Here is a 17,154-nt window from a genome sequence, read left to right on the forward strand (position 1 = left end):
CATTGCTCTTGAAAATGTTAAAACATGAGCACAGGAGGTCTATTTATAAAGCAGAACTTATTAGTAAATCAAAAATGTTGCCAACCTATTTAAATGTTATTCAAATAGATTAGATCATGTTTAATTCAGCCTTAGAAATTAAGTATATTGAGAGGTTGGAAAGGCTTTCGGGTCCGGACTGAAGCCTCTGGGGGTCCGGATCTGGACCCAGGACTCCTGCTCTACACGGTTGTTCCATAACACAGAGCACATGGGCGGTGCCACAGTGGAAACATGATACACACCGCCACTGCCGGGCCGCCGCGTCACACACAAAGGCGACAATTAAATGAAACCAAGGGCTGCGAGGTCAACACTGTGCACAAATACCACAGCTGTGTACTTCTCCACAGTAAAAAGTATCAACGTGACCTCCATCGGGCGCTCAAGAGTTCACAGGACTTGGCCCAACCAATCCACATGTGCTTTGTGGATCTGGGGAAAGTGTTCGACCGTGCCCCTCAAGGTGCCACGTGGGGGGGCTCCGGGAGTTTTGCACCGAACCCATGGCTGTATTGTATTGAATCAATATCAAGATATCTGACATAAACATCGAGACGTGAAACTTTGTCTATATCATTCAGCCCTAATCAGCGCCTCCAAACCTGAGGCCATGGTTCTCCACCAGAAAAAGGTGGCGAAGCGTCTGTACGTAGAGGAGAGTCCTTGGGCCAGATCTTATGCCCGGCGCAAGGAGTACGCAAACTTAAACTGACAAAAGGGACACACCAACAAAACAAATGCACATGTTCACCCCCCACTCGTCCACAACTTCTCACAATGTGCTCCTACCATAGATATAATACACGAGAGATAGCCGGTGTTCCCCATTCACTGTACAGGTCCCGAGTCGTCTGTGAAACTTACATGGCTGCACAATCTACTCCTACGCAGCCTGTTCCTAAAAAGGGCAAAAAGGTGGGAAGACTGAGCTCGCGGGGTGGGCGGAGCCTCCATAGGGCTCCAGAGCTTGAAAAGGCTTCCACTTTTTAGGGCTGATGCACAAATACCTGCATGGTTAAAAATATGACCCCCAGCCCAGCGTTGTCACATGGGTCATGCCGATTTTTAGAAACAATAAAACTCTTTGCAGCCAGGCTTTTAAGCCATTCCAGTGAGGCCTGAAATCCCATTAGAATCCTGTTTCCAAAGTGTCTTTTGGTATGGCCCACACCAGTGAACATCCAGGAGGAGGACAGTGCGGCCCACAACAGAGAACATCCAGGAGGAGGACACTACGGCCCACACCAGTGAACATCCTGGAGGAGGACACTACAGCCCACACCAGTGAACATCCAGGAGGAGGACACTACGGCCCACACCAGAGAACATCCAGGAGGAGGACACTACGGCCCACACCAGAGAACATCCAGGAGGAGGACACTACGGCCCACACCAGAGAACATCCAGGAGGAGGACACTACAGCCCACACCAGAGAACATCCAGGAGGAGGACACTACGGCCCACACCAGAGAACATCCAGGAGGAGGACACTACGGCCCACACCAGTGAACATCCAGGAGGAGGACACTACGGCCCACACCAGTGAACATCCAGGAGGAGGACAGTACGGCCCACACCAGTGAACATCCTGGAGGAGGACAGTACGGCCCACACCAGTGAACATCCAGGAGGAGGACAGTACGGCCCACACCAGAGAACATCCTGGAGGAGGACAGTACAGCCCACACCAGTGAACATCCAGGAGGAGGACACTACGGCCCACACCAGTGAACATCCAGGAGGAGGACAGTACGGCCCACACCAGAGAACATCCTGGAGGAGGACAGTACAGCCCACACCAGTGAACATCCAGGAGGAGGACAGTACGGCCCACACCAGAGAACATCCTGGAGGAGGACACTACAGCCCACACCAGTGAACATCCAGGAGGAGGACACTACGGCCCACACCAGAGAACATCCAGGAGGAGGACACTACAGCCCACACCAGAGAACATCCAGGAGGAGGACACTACAGCCCACACCAGTGAACATCCAGGAGGAGGACACTACAGCCCACACCAGAGAACATCCAGGAGGAGGACACTACAGCCCACACCAGTGAACATCCAGGAGGAGGACACTACAGCCCACACCAGTGAACATCCAGGAGGAGGACACTACAGCCCACACCAGTGAACATCCAGGAGGAGGACACTACGGCCCACACCAGTGAACATCCAGGAGGAGGACACTACGGCCCACACCAGTGAACATCCAGGAGGAGGACAGTACGGCCCACACCAGAGAACATCCAGGAGGAGGACACTACGGCCCACACCAGAGAACATCCAGGAGGAGGACACTACGGCCCACACCAGAGAACATCCAGGAGGAGGACACTACAGCCCACACCAGTGAACATCCAGGAGGAGGACACTACGGCCCACACCAGTGAACATCCAGGAGGAGGACAGTACGGCCCACACCAGTGAACATCCAGGAGGAGGACAGTACGGCCCACACCAGTGAACATCCAGGAGGAGGACAGTACGGCCCACACCAGAGAACATCCAGGAGGAGGACAGTACGGCCCACACCAGAGAACATCCAGGAGGAGGACAGTACGGCCCACACCAGAGAACATCCAGGAGGAGGACACTACGGCCCACACCAGTGAACATCCAGGAGGAGGACACTACAGCCCACACCAGTGAACATCCAGGAGGAGGACAGTACGGCCCACACCAGAGAACATCCAGGAGGAGGACACTACGGCCCACACCAGTGAACATCCAGGAGGAGGACAGTACGGCCCACACCAGAGAACATCCAGGAGGAGGACAGTACGGCCCACACCAGAGAACATCCAGGAGGAGGACACTACGGCCCACACCAGTGAACATCCAGGAGGAGGACACTACGGCCCACACCAGAGAACATCCAGGAGGAGGACACTACGGCCCACACCAGTGAACATCCAGGAGGAGGACACTACGGCCCACACCAGAGAACATCCAGGAGGAGGACACTACGGCCCACACCAGTGAACATCCAGGAGGAGGACACTACGGCCCACACCAGTGAACATCCAGGAGGAGGACACTACGGCCCACACCAGTGAACATCCAGGAGGAGGACACTACGGCCCACACCAGTGAACATCCAGGAGGAGGACACTACGGCCCACACCAGTGAACATCCAGGAGGAGGACACTACGGCCCACACAAGAGAACATCCAGGAGGAGGACACTACGGCCCACACCAGAGAACATCCAGGAGGAGGACACTACGGCCCACACCAGTGAACATCCAGGAGGAGGACACTACAGCCCACACCAGAGAACATCCAGGAGGAGGACAGTACGGCCCACACCAGTGAACATCCAGGAGGAGGACACTACGGCCCACACCAGTGAACATCCAGGAGGAGGACAGTACGGCCCACACCAGTGAACATCCAGGAGGAGGACAGTACGGCCCACACCAGAGAACATCCAGGAGGAGGACACTACGGCCCACACCAGTGAACATCCAGGAGGAGGACACTACAGCACACACCAGTGAACATCCAGGAGGAGGACACTACGGCCCACACCAGTGAACATCCAGGAGGAGGACACTACAGCCCACACCAGTGAACATCCAGGAGGAGGACACTACAGCACACACCAGTGAACATCCAGGAGGAGGACACTACAGCACACACCAGTGAACATCCAGGAGGAGGACACTACAGCACACACCAGTGAACATCCAGGAGGAGGACACTACGGCCCACACCAGTGAACATCCAGGAGGAGGACACTACTGCCCACACCAGTGAACATCCAGGAGGAGGACACTACTGCCCACACCAGTGAACATCCTGGAGGAGGACACTACTGCCCACACCAGTGAACATCCAGGAGGAGGACACTACTGCCCACACCAGTGAACATCCTGGAGGAGGACACTACTGCCCACACCAGTGAACATCCTGGAGGAGGACACTACTGCCCACACCAGTGAACATCCAGGAGGAGGACACTACTGCCCACACCAGTGAACATCCTGGAGGAGGACACTACTGCCCACACCAGTGAACATCCTGGAGGAGGACACTACTGCCCACACCAGTGAACATCCAGGAGGAGGACACTACTGCCCACACCAGTGAACATCCAGGAGGAGGACACTACAGCACACACCAGTGAACATCCAGGAGGAGGACACTACAGCACACTTGCTTGTCCCACGCAGGGCGGATCTAGCGGGGTGGCAGCTGCCACCTGCATATTCATGAGGACCTATGCACTAAGTTTGCTCTGCAGTAGGGTGCTTCTACAAGATGAAAGTTTCAGGGCAGTGTTCTCCAACCCTCCATTACATGATGCTTGTTATAGAGAAGCTGTAAAAAAAAGTTTTAGCTGAAAATATTGATATTTAGGACTTGTTCAACTCTATTGAAGTTTTTACCTCTCAAAAGTCACATGGCGCCAATCCAAGATTCAGATATTTTTATTACTTTCAATTAAATCAAAACCAGCTCAACTATATATGGTCTAAAAAGACTACAGTTTTGGTGTCAGGTGGTAAAACCGATGTAAATATTAGAAAATATTATTTTAGTTTAAAAGTCTTAATTTGTTTTAAAAGAAAATGTTTACCCATGCTAACAAATGCTAACGCTAATGCAAGAGTCCACATAAAAGCCAATTTAATTTGAAATTAGTTGCTACTGTCAGGTGGTGCAACTGCAAAAAAACACCAAATTATGGTTTTATTGCTGATTACAGCATCAGTCAGTGACAAATTACTGATGAAATGTTCAGAGGAGAAAGGCTGTCTAAGATATACTTGGCAAAGATTTGACTTTGTAACTTTTTTTGGAAACTATTTAAATTTTAGAGAAAACTCCACCTGACACTTTTTATACAGAGAAGCTACAAATACATCAAAATACATTTAAATACTTGTTAAATGTTATTTAACAAACATAACTTGTTTAAACACAAAATTATCGCCTCAAAAATATGCATGTCATCTGTTTTGAAAAAACTTTTTGAAAATATGCTTTTAGACCCTAATACAACTAATCCATCCATTTTCTTCCACTTTTCCGTTGCCGGGTCGTGGGGGCAGCTGTTGGAGTTGCCCAGATCACATTGCACCAGCCCCTTATGGCTCCTCCTGCAGGTGGTGAGTCCACAGATGGACGGCCTCATGGTTCTAACCGGGCTTGTTGGTCTCTCATAAGGGGCTTCTGAACCGCTCTTTGTCTGACCTGTCACCTAAGACCTGTTTGCCCTGGGAGACCCTACCAGGGGCACGAAGCCCCCGACAACAGAGCTCAAGGATCATTCGATTCTATTATTTATACACTGCTCACAAAAACTTAGGGCACACTCAAAAAACACATCCTAAATGTCAATCAATTCAATTTTTCGGATGAAAATCTTTATTCATAGTGTAGGGCAATGTGTTGAGAACAAAATAACATAAGAATGATAAATGGAAATCAAATTCTCAGCCCCTGGAGGTCTGGATCCAAAATTATAGTCAAAATCAAAGTGACAAATCAGGTCACTGGTTGATCCAAATTCTGTAGAAATTCCTCCAAACGAGTCTGTATCATCCTCAGTCGTGTGTGTGGCCTCCACGTGCCTGAATGCACTCCCTACAACGCCTGGACATGCTCCTGATGAGACCACGGATGTCCTCCTGAAGGATCTCCTCCCAGACCTGGATTAGAGCATCAGTCAGCTCCTGGACAGTCTGTGGTGCGACGTGGCGTTGATGGATGGACTGAGACATGATGTCCCAGATGTGCTCTATTGGATTTAAGTCTGGGGAACGGGCAGGCCAGTCCATAACATCAATACCTTCATCATGCAGGACCTGCTGACACACTCTTGCCACATGTGGCCTGGCATTATCAGGCATCAGAAGGAACCCAGGGCCCACAGCACCAGCATATGGTCTTACAATAGGTCTGAGGATCTCATCCCGGTCCCCAATGCCAGTCAGGGAACCTCTGGCTCGCACATGGAGGGCTGTGCGGCCTCCAATGAAATGCCTCCCCAGACCATCACTGACCCACCACCAAACCGGTCATGCTGGATGATGTTGCAGCAGCAGAACGTTCTCCAGAGCGTCTCCAGACTCTGTCACGTCTGTCACATGTGCTCAGGGTGAACCTGCTCTCATCCGTGAAGAGCACAGGGCACCATTGGCCAATCTGCCAATCGCTGTGTTCTCGGGCAAATGCCAATCGGGCTGCACGGTGCTGGGCAGTAAGCACCGGCCCAACTTGTGGACGTCGGGCCCTCATACCACCCTCATACCACCCTCATACCACCCTCATACCACCCTCATACCCCCCTCATACCCCCCTCATACCCCCCTCATACCACCCTCATACCCCCCTCATACCACCCTCATACCCCCCTCATACCCCCCTCATACCACCCTCATACCACCCTCATACCCCCCTCATGGAGTTGGTTTCTGACCGTTTGAGGACCAACGTGCACATTTGTGGCCCTCTGGAGGTCATTTTGTAGGGCTCGGGCAGTGCTTCTCCTGTTTCTCCGTGCACAAATGAGCAGATAGCGGTCCTGCTGCTGGGTTGTTGGCCTCGGTCGGCCCCCCCCAGGTCTCCTGGTGTACTGGCCTGTCTCCTGGTATCTCCTCCATGCTCTGGACACTGCGCTGGGAGACACAGCAAACCTTCTTGCCACAGCACGAATGGACGTGCCATTTTGGATGAGCATCACTCCCTGAGCGACTTCTGTGGGTTGTAGATGCTCCTCATGATACCTCTAGTGGTGAGAACACTGGACAAATGCAAAAGTGTTCCAAAAATACGGTACAAAGGATGAAGACAGGGAAATGGTCTGTGGTCACCACCTGCAAAACCATTCCTCTTTTGGAGTGATCTTGCTAATTGCCTCTCATTTCCACCTGTTGTCTGTTTATTTTCCACAACACCAAGTGAAACTGATTCACGATAAGCGTGGCTTCCTAACTGGACAGTCTGATATCCCAGAAATGTGACTGACTTGGAGTGACATTGTGTTTTTTGAGTGTGCCCTAAGTTTTTGTGAGCAGTGTATTTTTGAACAATAAATCGCACTGAGAAAGGAAGCAGCTACTCTGCAGCCTTTGCTCTTTAAGAAACACAACTATCAACTCCGCTTGATTTTTGCTCCACTTTAGTACTTTACCGTGTTTGCACCAGGGATGGGGCGAAAATCGATGCAGTTCAGAGCATAAACATGAGATGCATCGGATTTTACGCGCTCATATCGGCTTAATCTAGACGTTACGGATGTAAAAACCCTCGGGCCACTGCGCGCGTCATCTGCGTGCGTGCACGTGTTGCTCCTCCTACGAGGAGCGCGTGTGTCTTACCGGTAAACTCCAGGTTGAGAGCGGCAGAAGTTCAGACACTCATCCGCGGTGTGGAGTCGGGTTTGGCCTCTGCGCTGTGCTGAATGAAGGACGTCCCGTGTGCAGAACGCCATGAACAAAGGCTGATAAATGTTCCAAACATCGCCATGATCTGCATCTTCGTTTGCCCAAGTCATGATGTCACTTACAAGCGTAAAGAGTCCGTAAAGAGTCCAGAAATCCACTTCACTGCATTAGAGCCAGGAGGAAGAACACGTGAGACAGCGCTGAGGCAGAGGGAGCCCCGCCCACTAATTAGCATAACCACGTGCGCTTTTCTGTGTGCGCTGTTAATGTGGAAATAATGCACACAGTCACCTTTTTAATTTAACAATACTGATCAGAGATTAATAATAATTGTCCCCCCAAAAATGTTGAAGAAACTAAAGAACAAACAATCTTAAAGTGGATAAACCCATAGAATATACTGGATAAAAGTTTAAAAATGCAGTCAGTCTAATATCAATTAATGGCCTCAATAATTGTGTCAAATCTTACTTTATTTGAGCTGGTTCTGTTGAATCATTGCATCAAGCAAAACGTGGATCATGAAACATCGAGATGCATCGTGATGGAATCGTATCGGGCTGGTGGTGGTCACAGATGTGGATCGTATCGGGCTGGTGGTGGTCACAGATGTGGAATTGTATCGGGCTGGTGGTAGTTACAGATGTGGATCGTATCGGGCTGGTGGTAGTTACAGATGTGGATCGTATCGGGCTGGTGGTAGTTACAGATGTGGATCGTATCGGGCTGGTGGTAGTTACAGATGTGGATCGTATCGGGCTGGTGGTGGTCACAGATGTGGATCGTATCGGGCTGGTGGTAGTTACAGATGTGGATCGTATCGGGCTGGTGGTGGTCACAGATGTGTGGATCCAGATGCATCGTGGTCTTGGTGATGACTCGAATCGCAATGTGTCTTAAATGAATCGGATCGTGGCAGGTGTATCGAGATGCGAATCGGATCGGACAGAGGCCTAAGAGTCCCATCCCTAGTTTGCACGTGTTAAAACGCTTAGTAAATGACCCCCCCCCCGATGTTAGAGGAAAACATTAAATCGCTATTTATCATACTGGGTCAGGCTGTACAGTCGTACTATCTCTGTCATAGCCTTGACTGTGGTGCTCAGGCGCTCTCAGCCACTGAATGCTTGCGTATCAGTATGACGCTCTGAGAGGGTATTTATCCCTCTATTGTGGAAGCATAGACAGACTTGAATGGTAGGACTAGCGCAATGTCTCGAGTTCATGTCTCCGGGTCCCGCACCGATGGTAAATAAACTTCTCCTGCATAAGACATGCTGCCTGTCATTCATCTATCCTCTCGAACACCATTGTTATTTCTCTAACACCCGATGTAACAATTGAATTTCACCATTGTGAGATGATACAAAAAAAAAAGGCTCATCTTATCTCATGATGTCATACCAAGCATTTGCAGCAACAGACATTTCAAAGTTAAGGGGGGAAAGGGAGACTTTCCCCTGGTCTGCTCTTACTTTTCGGTGCAGACGTGATCTCAGGTTCTACAGTCTGCGCTCCTGGGCAGAATATAGTCTGACAGATACCCACGCTTTAGAAACCAAGAGGTGCGCAGAGAGTTTCAGTCTGCGCACCGGACAAAGAGGACTGGCCCACACTTTTCCTAAAGCACACAGGGCTGTGCGAGGAGCTGGGAGGTTTGTAATGAACCTCCAGGCTCCTCGGCGACAGCGCCACGAGCCCCGAGGCGAGGCATGTGTGACGAGCTCACACGAGTGAAAAGGTAGACTCTTTGTGCTGTTGTGTTTTGCGTTGCGTCGAAGTAACACATGTAACACCCTTTTGTAAGTTGTGTGTGAGTGGAGGAGGGGGAGGGGGGGCTTTTCATAACACATACCTATTAGGTAAGTGTCACTCGCAGATTACCAAACACGTCGGTCACACCCATATAATGACTACTAAAGTCTGCGCCACACCTATAAAAGAGTGGAAGTAGTTGTTTTTAGAGCTTAGTGAGGGAAATCGTAAACTATAATTCACACGACACATGTCACTCAAACGGGAAACGTGCGTAACCTGTTCTGGACCTAGAGGCCGCTCACTCCAGAAGCGACCCTCAAGAGCCGCCCCGGACCCGAGAGCGTGTGCAGCTCTGCAGGGACCGGGACGCTCACATTTAACGTGAACAGCGCCAAAGCTGGATAGAGTGGCAGTTTATTTACTAGCTCTCGTAAAGGGCGCAGAGTCCAAACCAGAGTCTGATGTTCAGCAGGAGTTACAAAAGCAGCAGAGTCCTTGTCCCCTGGAGCAAAGCAAAACAGTCAGCTTTACCCCTTTACACTATAGAAGAGAAACTTGGCACATCAGATAGTAGAGGCAGGAGGAGATGAGGGAAAATCCTGAAACGTTGACCTCATCGTAATGAACTATTTCTGCAAGGTTGGCAGTGTGCGGGAAGTATTATTATTTTTACCCCTTTACACCAACAACTTCGACATTTTCATTTAATATTTTAGTATTTAATTAGGCCAACATACTTAATAGCCTGTCACCCAGACGAGCAAAAATGTATTAAATGTGGAAAACCTGCTTGAGTTCACTGTAATAATGGATGAAATATGTTATTATTTATTATATTATTCACAATGTGTTCAATCATGTCATGTTTAATTAACTGCGTTCATAAAAACAGTGGCACAAATGCTGCACAATGCCGTCCCATCATTGTCCTCAGTGTGGCGCCCCCTGGAGCGCCTGAGCGTACAGGGAGTCAGTTTACCTCTGCATGTCAGACGTGTCAAACTTTTCGTGCAGTTTTGTTCCTCGCAGTCGTGATTAATGCGACAGCACCCGCAGAACCGTATTAATTGCATTTTCTCCGCCTCAAATTTTGCGCATTGTGGCAAAATTGCCCAATTTTGTATATTCATTCTGTCCCATGAGCAAAATTTGGCACAGATTTGGTCAAGTTAAGGCAAGGCAAGGCATGTTTGTTTATACCGTGTATGTTGTACACAAGGCAACTCAATGAAGTGAAGCTCTTGTGAGCGCAGTGAAACTGGCCCTTTGCCCTTCAGGAGAACTCCTTGCACCACAGACAGTTCCTTCCTGCCTGTTATAGAAATCTGAACCATTAATTGTTTATTCCTCTCATGTCACATATGCGTTATGGATATTTGACCATTACATACAGTGACCTATATTCAGTGAGCATTACCTCATTTACTAGAGTTCATGGGCATGTTTGTGTATGAGTTGGTGCGATAGGGCGGAGGATTTCTGTCCTCACTCACTCGTGCTCTCACATCAGCTTATCTCTCTCACTCATGGCCATTGGCAATTGTTTACTCGTCCATGGCGCCTTATGTATCTCAACAATGTAAGACTACTTTGACTATTACATCAGTGGGTCCGCTTGACCGAGGTCAGGGCATCTAATGTAGAGTTTAAGATATGGTGTCTGTGTCCTTGCTTTGGCGACACTTGTCTTATACATTTCGTCAGGGTCTCTGAACGTCTTAGGTCAATCTGACCTGTTACACCATCGGGGCATTCCATAATACTATGATCATTGTGCTGTCTCTGTGTATAAATACTGTGAGCTGTGAACTGGTCTTCAGAGCATCTTGTATCCAGGTACTTGGTGTGTCTCCATATGCATATGTTAAATAAACCTGCACGCTTGATTCATGACAACTTCTCTCCGGTTTTTATTTAATATGGTCTCAATGTTTACCATAGCATTGAGCCGCCGGGTGGGGTGGCAACTAGTTGGGGACAATGGCCGCTAGTTTCACTGCTTTATGACCACGACGCTTGAGGCCGATATTGCCCGCCATTGCTGCAGCACCTCCGTATATGGGCGGCAAAACAAGCTAGTTTTCCATTAGAAAGCATTGCACTTTACACATGTTTGAAGCAACTGTAAAGCCTAGTTTCTTATTTTCTGGAACTTTCTATAGCTAGATATTGCTCCTGTGATGACGCTGGGTTAGTTACAATTAAAGAAGCCAGGCTGGTTTTCGTAAGAAACATTTTAGAAATCTCGTAAACTAATGAGGGCCGGACTTTGATGGGCTGGACATTAGCATTAGAGCTAACGGCACGGTTACCATTGAACAACGTGCTGCAGTGAAGATTCCAGAAGTCTGTAAATCCGCCATGATTTCCCTTTCAAACATAATTATTATGGTAAACGGGGAGGAGTGAAACCATGCATCAAAAGCAAAATGCAAATAAAACCACAAATTATAAACAATCCAACTGGCATCATCACAGTGTCTCTGCTGCTGCCTGCGCGAGGCATTGGCGACCGGTAATCATCCGTCCTCACTCCGCTGAACCACTTATTCAAGGGTTTAAAGAGTGGAATTAAAAGAGCCCATGTTAAGATGGAAACAAGTCACCATGTTGGTCAAAAGCGTGGGAGAACTCCTGAAGAGGTCCTCATCGGTTTGGCCTCGGTTGATCAATCAATCAAATCACTTTTCATACACAGGTGCATCACAAAGTGATGACAGAATAAAGTATTAAAAAACAGTCTCACCCAGAACCCCAAATAATAGATAGGTATTAGTGTCTCCGTGTTGGCCCGAGGGAGAATGGGACGGACTCTGGCTATGTTCTTTAGATGGTAAAAAACCTCTTTGTGATGTTCTTAATGTGTGGAATACAAGTCAGAGAATTAAAAGACAGTGACTGTAGTTTGGGTTAAAGTTTCTCTGACTAAAACTTCAGTTTTGTCCTGGTTAAGCTGGAGAAAGTTTTCTGCCATCCAGGATTTGATTCTAAAATGCAGTTAAAAAGTGCCTCTATTGGCCTGGTGTCATCAGGAGACATGGAGATGTTTAACTGTGTATCATCAGTGTAACTGTGGAAGTTGACTCCATGTCTCACGGTGATTAATCAGGAGACATGGAGTCATGGAGGAGGATGAATCAATCGTTTTGTGAAGCCCAATATTACACCAGGAGTTGCCTCACATGGAGGCACACATTAAGACGTAATGTCCAAACTGCAGACACGTGGCCAGCGGCTCCTAGACCTGTCGGCAAACTGTCGTGTCACACCTGGCAACAGCTGTGTTCATTATTAAGTTCATGCACTTACCGCACGCTAATAACCCATTATTCTGCTCAAATTTGGGAAGCCAATGAATGACCAAGCTCTATATGAAAAACTGAAGAGGAGGCCATTATTAGGTGAACTTGTGTCCAATTAACAATGACATTGTTTGATCTATTGGCGTCGCCCAGTTGGCAGGCTGTGACGTTATGTGAATGTAACCGATCGCAGAGGACACAGATTCCCCTTCAAGCGTTAGATCAAACGGATGTGATGTGGATCTGTTCAAAGCAACAACACCGTGAACCCTTAAGTTACCCTAAGTTACAGGACGTTCAGGTTCGGCCTTATACTTTCTGACCAATACATTATGCTAAGCCCCATCAGCCCCTGCAGTGCCCCTCACACATTTGATACGCACTCAGCATGTGGCCGCTGCCTGCTGTTCGCTCTCATTCACTGCGTTTACATGTGAAGTCTAATCCCATTAGGCTAAAGAACCGACTCCTTCCCCAAAACCGGTCAAACCAGTCTTGTCCCAGTTCCCAGCGCAGGGAACAGGGGGTGGCTATGTGCTCCGTTTCCAGTTTACCTTTGGCTGCGAAGTTCTTTTTAGCAGTTAGCCCCGATTAGCCTAAGGTACTTTTAGACTAAACACCCACAGTTTACGCCAGGGTTTCCCCCAGTGATGGTTTTAGTGACTTTGTTATTTGAGCTAGTCATAGCTGTGGCTCATGGCCCAACACACATTCGCCCATGTTTTTTTTGACAGTCTGAAAGTTAGTTTCCGGGGCAGGGACAGCCTACTCTGTTACTTAAGCCCAATCCAAACTGATTCGACTCTGCGGTTACATCTAATCTGACTGCAATCCCTGATCGGCTCAGGAGGAAAGTCGGATCGCAGCCCCTGATCGAATCTGTCCTGTTCCGACAAGGTGAGAGATTCGACTTTCTCTTCGTCGTGTAACCCTAGTGATTCAGAGCAATGTGTGCAAAACATTTGAACTCCGCTTCATCATCCAGCCTTAGTTATCGATTAGCTCTATGAAACGTGAAGCTGTGCTCTGCCCCGTGTGCCGTCACGATAATTACTACATCGGCTTATCGTGACAATCCTACCTGCACGTCTGTAGTTGAAACACAAGGTCATTGAGGTGTAGTATACCGAGGGGGCAAATGACCAGATAGGAACACAAGGTAAGTTTCTGATAAGGACAGAGACGTTGACTTCCAATTCGAAGCAGTTTATTAAAAAAAATATTTAGAGTAGAATCTTTGTAATTGGCTGCAACACAAGAAGTTAAGGCAGGACACTAAATTTGGAAAAATAGGAATTTATTAATCTACAAAAACTAAGTTTAATTCCAAATTCATTTTATTTAAGATGATCGAAAATTTGAATATTCCTATAGTTTAAAAAAACACTAAAAGCGAACGCAGTTGGCTAACCAAAAAATAAGGGATAATGTATAGAACGCTGGTCATTATCGGGAAAATAAGCACCGACTGGGCAAACCGGACCCCGACGCGAAGTGGAGGGGTCTTGTTTCGCCCTGAAGGTTATTATACGGCCATTTGCCAACTGAACACACACAACATAAACTTCGTACACTTTTATGAAGGTCGAAAGGTTTATTTAATGACATCTGCGACAAATAGTTCCCAAAAGTTTGCGCGTTGCGCTGCAACGTTTTGCTAGGCTAGAAGCAGCAAGGCTAGCAGCTAGCCTAGCTACTTAGCTGAAGGCGCAGTTGGAGAGGAGGAATGGTGGTGAATCTATGGGTAAGTTGAAAGTCAGACTCACGCTAACTTCTCTCTCAGTGACGGGGACAGAGATAGTGTCGCTACTACGTACGCGCGGAGTGATATGAAAGCACGAACTCCGTTGCCATTGGCAGCGTCATTACTTTTTTCAGAGGTCCTTTATCAGAAAATAATGACCGGTAGAACGTTGGGAAATCCCATTCAAATCAACGGAGCTTCTACTTACGTTGTGAAGAGCCGTATAATAATTGTTTATAATTTACCTTAGTTACAAAGGACAACACATTATGTTTGATTCATTTCTTTATTTTGAGGCTTCAGTTAATTTGGTTTGAATTGTTTACTTACACTTGTCTTTGAGGTGATGCAGACAGTGGCTGTTTCCCAATTGCCAGGATCCTCGGCGTCTCGACCACTTCGGACGTCATTCGCGTCATCACGGCGCCGCCAAGTGGTTCCATTTCACCTGGACCACTCGCCCCCTCGCAGCTCGACTCCTCCGTTTGGCTCATTTACGAAGGATACAGCAGTGGATCCTCCGCTGCCTCGGAGAGCTGAAATTACCCATGATGCACTGCAACATAGTTTCTTTTTTCTTTTCTCGCAAAACTTTATTAGTTTGAACTCACTTTACAAAAAGTTTTGTTCCACATAAACAGTTTCCTGGCCTCTGTTATTCATAAAACAGTTGTTTTAATGAGCATAGATTGACACGTGACCTGACGCAGCCGCTCGCTCCGGAGGCCGTTCCATTTGAGCTCAAAGGCGGCGGAGAGAGGACACTCCGCTCCGTTTTGGAGGAGCCGCCACCGAGGACGTCAACGAAGTGGCCAAACGGAGGACGGATCCTCGCAATTGAGAAACAGCCAAAGACTGGCTGGAGGGGGTGGAGGCCATCTTGAAACCTTGGAGTGGACCATAACAATGAACGGAGGGGGAACACCAAGTGTCACACGTTTTATTCAGTTGGTAGAACTTAGTTTATCTGCACTTATCATTTTGAGCTAAGTTATAGTTAGGTTTGCTTTACTTGGTTGTGATACGTTTTGTTAAGTTTAGTATGTTTGTGTTTCTTTGTGTTATGCCTCCCTCTTATGTTGGTTTTATGGTTTACTCCACCCCTATGTAAGCACTGTGGTCCTTTGTTGCTGTCAGTTGGTTTTGAGTTCAGTTACTGTTAAGTTGGGCCCAAATTTTTGTACGTTTTGTTGGTTACTTATTTTTGTAAGCCTTTGTTAATTCATATTTTGAGCATTAAACTAAGTAACTTTCCTTTTTTTAAACACCTTTGTCCCTGCCTTTTACTTGGTCCACGACAATCATATATAACAAAGGAACCAAAAACCCGAACTAATTGCGCTATAACCACAACTGTCAAAACTAATTTAAAAGAAAAAGGAAAAACAAAACCAGAAGCTACATCAAAAGGAACAAATGTAAACTAAGAGCAAAACAGTAGCGGGTTAGCCTGTAAAAAAAAGAGGAGATTAGTTGTTAGAAAGGCTCAGCAGACCAAAGTATGTTCATGGCACCCGAACTTACCACCCTTGACAGTTCACAGGACCCTGAGGGTAAACCAAAAAAAACCATTTAATTTAGTTTAACTTTTTAACATACAGATTAAACAGGGACTTTTCAATACCTCATTAGGAACTCATGGTCACCACTCGAACCACGTTGCAAACGGGGCACTATTGTGAGCTAGAGCCGGCACCAAGGAGAAATAGTTTTGTAGAACATTAGCATTTTACTTTTAAAGAAAAAAAACAAAGGGGCTTTGATACCTCAATGCCAGGAAAGGGGACAAACAGAAGGCACCCAGCTAGTCTCAGCGAAAGAGGGCACCATATTGGAACCAGGTGTCTTAAATAACCTTCCTAGCTAAGGGGTGGGCTAAAGGGGCGGAGCCAGGGGGAGCACTTCAGAGACCAGAGGAAAAAGAAACCACCCCACTACAGAGGCATGGAGTTGTGCAGCGTTTTAATCTCATCTAAACTGATTAGTTTGATTGATACTCACAAGAGAACACAGTGTCTGCTATTACTATTACTATTACTATTACGTTTTACATGTACGATGTTCTTAAATGACTGCTTTTTTGATTATTGATATATTTGGCCTCCGGCACTCCCTGGTCCCAGTAATCAAGGGTTCACAGCGCTTTTTTTTTAGTATGAACAGTTCATCATGCTGTTTATGTTCATTTCATGCACTTGGTTGATTTGACAGATAAACCGTCTTGTCATAGAATAATATTGATAAACCAAACCCTAATAATTATTCTAAACTTAACCTCAATCTGTCAATCTGCCACCTGTGACGGTAAAATAACTGTGAATCTTCGCTCTAAAACAGCTCTGACTCCGGAATCGCAGTGCAGTTGCAGTTTTCCCCTGTAGGGGCAGCGTCATATAAAGAGGCGCACAGTCTACAGCAGGGGTAGGCAAGTCAGCGTCATGGAGGGACGATTTTCATCATCGCCAAAACACCAAAGGCCGAACCTTACTATTGTAGCTTTAAGTTAAGAACCATTTTCCGCAAATGCCAATGTTTTACATCAGTGGTTCTAAAGTGGATCCACCATTACGTTAATGACAAGCTGCAACCCTGTAACTTGAAATTATGATCAAAACAACCCAATAATACTAATTTTAACAGACTCCAGTGTGTTTCCGTGTAGTTTCAGATGTAAAATATTGAAAAAAAAGGTACCTATATGTTCACGATCCCACTTTTGAGTCCTGACCCACCAGCTGAAAGATGCGAGTGAAAGATGTGACTGGAGCAGGTTAAAAACATTACGTGAGACGGAACGACTTCACGTGTTTATAACTGTGGGTGTTTTTGTCTCTCTTCATTTGTTTGGCCTGAACCTGAACCTTCAAGTGTCTTGAAATTGTACCCAAGGATGAACCAGACTCATC

General features: G+C 47.2%; 1 protein-coding gene across 1 annotated transcript in view; it reads right to left on the reverse strand.

Moving 5' to 3' along the window:
- Positions 1-17,154, reverse strand: part of LOC306970399 (protein sprouty homolog 3) — a 489,858-nt gene that overhangs the window by 19,747 nt on the left and 452,957 nt on the right. The gene's annotated exons all lie outside the window — the stretch shown is intronic.

This window comes from Gobius niger (genome assembly GCF_951799975.1).
Source record: "Gobius niger genome assembly, chromosome: 11".
Lineage (NCBI taxonomy): Eukaryota > Metazoa > Chordata > Actinopteri > Gobiiformes > Gobiidae > Gobius > Gobius niger.